Source organism: Nelumbo lutea, chromosome 6 (assembly GCF_056320005.1).
Source record: "Nelumbo lutea isolate HS-2025 chromosome 6, American lotus-T2T, whole genome shotgun sequence".
NCBI lineage: Eukaryota > Viridiplantae > Streptophyta > Magnoliopsida > Proteales > Nelumbonaceae > Nelumbo > Nelumbo lutea.
In genome coordinates this window covers 22,330,568-22,333,881 of record NC_142689.1, presented here as the reverse complement: position 1 = coordinate 22,333,881, position 3,314 = coordinate 22,330,568, and the positions used below count along the sequence as shown (strand labels likewise).

The 3,314-nt window shown below is 42.2% G+C and overlaps 1 pseudogene across 1 annotated transcript; it reads right to left on the bottom strand.

Moving 5' to 3' along the window:
- Nucleotides 1-844: 844 nt before the first annotated feature.
- LOC148847898 (putative carboxylesterase 9 pseudogene) lies at nucleotides 845-3,067 on the bottom strand (annotated as a pseudogene). The gene has a single exon (XR_016100368.1). The product of XR_016100368.1 is annotated as a putative carboxylesterase 9 pseudogene (transcript).
- Nucleotides 3,068-3,314: the final 247 nt, after the last annotated feature.

Here is a 3,314-nt window from a genome sequence, read left to right as displayed (position 1 = left end):
TAAATGTTATGCCAATTGCCCAAGTACTATATCAATTTTAACACTTGATTTTAATTAACCCCAGGAAGCTTTTATACCTCTATTTATTACAAATGGAACTTCGGAAAACCTTGAAGCAGTGACTATTGTGCCAAAAAATTGAATTACTTTAGTGTGTGGGTGAGAAGAAACCATATATGATAACCATACTTCATTTGTGGGCTTCTCTCTTTTTTCTCTCTCTCGTCTCCTTAATAAGTTGTATGTCATGTGGTACTAAAATTAATTTTTAAATTAAAATAATAAAAATTAAAATTTTAACTTAATCATTTAATTAACCAGTTCATGTAGAACGGATTTGGAGTAGAGATCATATTCCCCGTTCCTGACCTGAAATTAATACCCGTCTCCGTCCTTGATCCCCACTGTGGATAAAAGTTGTTATCTATTCCTGATCCCCAATGGGGATAGGTTTTCCATGGGGAACCAAATCCCTAAATTTTTTTAGATAATAGTATTTTTTTGAAAAATAAATTTATTTAAACTAAATAAAATTTTAAATATATTTTAATATATATACCAATACCATATATATATATATATACCTAACTCCAATCTCTGTCCCTATCTCCGGCCCCCAAATAAATCTGTTCATGAACCGGGCTCAAATTTAACTTTTATCAAAAATTGAATGGACCCGACCTGAAATCTCAACCCGACATAATGTAAAAGTCAGGCCCGAAGCCTAACCGTAAACAGATGTACCTCAAAGCAATCCCATCCCCAACCCCATCCGATCGGGGAAGTCGGTCCCCGTCGGGGAAGGGGAAAATTCCGATCCATAAGTTCGTGCATTGCAAACGTCTAAGAAAAATTAATATTCATTTTAATTTATCAGTAAGTGACAAAAAGTAAAAAACATTCGAAATGATAATAAGAATAAATACTGATTGTCCATACTTGTAAAAGAGTAAATAAGTCTGACAGATGAGAGAGATAAGCTAAGCGTTGGGAGAACCCAGTATAAACTGTTTGAAGATAGCCATGGTCTCTATAGCCCTGCTGCGATCAATGTGATCGATTCCATGGAACCCAACTTCCTCGAATCGTGCCTCCACTCGCACTCCATGTTTCACTAGCATCTGAACCAACTCCATCTGCCGATCGATGGTTATGTCCCCGCCGTACCCTCTCACTATAACTCTTCCTATAGATCCAATCTTTGCACTGTGACTCCCTCTAACCATGGGATTGCAGTATTCATGGTCTCGATCGGCGTCCAATGGCAATGCCAACTCCCATATTAGATCCGTCACCGATAACGGTAGAATCTGATCGTCGGCAAATTCCACTTCAGAATCTGTTCGTTCGATCCCACCAAACAAGGGCTGATCCAAAATCGTCCCCTGGATTTTCACCGGCGCGAGGTCCATGTCCAAGGAGCGCAGCCTCACATTGTACGCAATGTTGCCTCCGCTGTTCCACCCGGTAAGGAAACAGCGAGAGAAGTCGGCGTAATTCTTCAACCAGGGCTGACCATCGGGGCTCAATGCCTGATTCTTCAACCACAGAAGTGCATCTTCCCCATCTTCGTAAGCAGCCGGGAGTCTGTTCTCCGGAGCGAGACGGTATGCAACAGACACAACGATTGCAGGTCCAAAGCGAACGAAATTCTCGCAGAATTCGTGGCAGAATATGGTGTCTGGACCGTTGTGTATCATTCCACCGCCGTGGAAGTAAATCGAAACAGGAAGGCGCACGGCCACCCGATCATTGGAAGGTAGTTTGGAAGGACGGAAGATACGGACCCAGGTCCGCTTTTGGGTATTGAGGGTTATGTCTTTTGAGATCACGGTTCGTTCCTTGATGTTTTCCGATGCCGCCACCGTCTGCAGGGGCTGGAGTCGGGTGAGCGTTCCGTCTCGGTTGAGTACCACCTTTAGTTGCTCGTAGGGATCAAGGGATCTCATCTGCTCGCATGCCATTAATCCTTTTTTTTTTTAATAATCTTGACCTACTTTAGGGTTTACAGAGGTTTACAGATAAACACAGCGCACCTGGCAGAGAGAGGTCAACCTTCATGTGTGTAATGAAAACAGTCGAACTCGGACAACCATGACCATGAGCGTCGAAGAAATGAAAAGCATATATAATGGCCAAACTTGTATCTCAATGGTCAAACAAAGAAAGAATGCTCGTCCGGTATACAAGGATCGAACCATTATGTGAAGCCATTAATCAACAGAATTGTGCGCTGAGAGTGCCAGCTAGGAATCCGGATCGCTGCTATAGTCTCCGGCAGGTCCTGCTTGGCGCCGGCCCAAATTAAGGTGAGTGCCCACTAGAAAATTGCTACAAATAGTTGGTCAATTCATTTCCAAGACAAAGACGTTATGATATCCTTAGGGGTTTGGACTTGGACCTTTGGGGAGATTGGGAAAAGTAGGGAAAAACAATGGGAAAAACAAAAGAATCGTATATTCTGAAAAAAAAGGGTAAATTACAAAGACGCCCTGTACTATAGGGTCTGAGATAAAGACGCCTATATTTTATTTAGCGAGAAACACTCCTTGTACTATGACCATGAGACAAATACCCCTTTCCGTTGGTCTTCCGTCCATAAAAACCGTTATAATATTTTTTAATTTTTATATTACCCTCGGACGAAAAAAACACTGTTAATCTTCCCCGACTTTACGATACAGTAGCAGCGCTAATCTCATATATCTCAAATTTCTTCACATTTCCCTCTCCTCTCTCTCTCTCTCCCTCTCGCCCTCTCTCTCTTCTTACCTTTCACAGTGAGAGGTGGTACAAAGTTAGCGCGGATCTGGTGTTTTTCTCGTCAAGCGCCCGGTTGACATCACCGTAGACGAAAAACGGTGACACCGACTGGTGTTTTTCTTGTAGCCGACATCCAGTATGGTGGGTCGATAATATCATCGTAGCCGACATTCTCGACCCACCATACATAGATCTGATGTTTTTCTCGTCCGTAGCCGACATCCACTGCAATGAATGTAGAAGAGAATTCTTAGGGTTTTTAGTGAGAACAGAGAAACAGATCTAGAGGTTCCGCCAGATTTGGAGCCAAAATTCTGAGTGGTTCTTGCTGAGTTTGTTGTGTCTCCAACAAATTGCTATTCTGTCGGAAATTTCGAGTGGTTCTTGCAGTCATTCACGCCAGTGCACTCTGAATTTTTATCTTCCAGATTTGTTAGCGTATAGATTTTTATCGGAAAGGTGAAGTGTTTTTGTCGTCCAAATGAAATATAGGGATTAAAAAATATTGTAACGGTTTTTTTGGACGGATGACTAATGGGAAGAGGTCTACC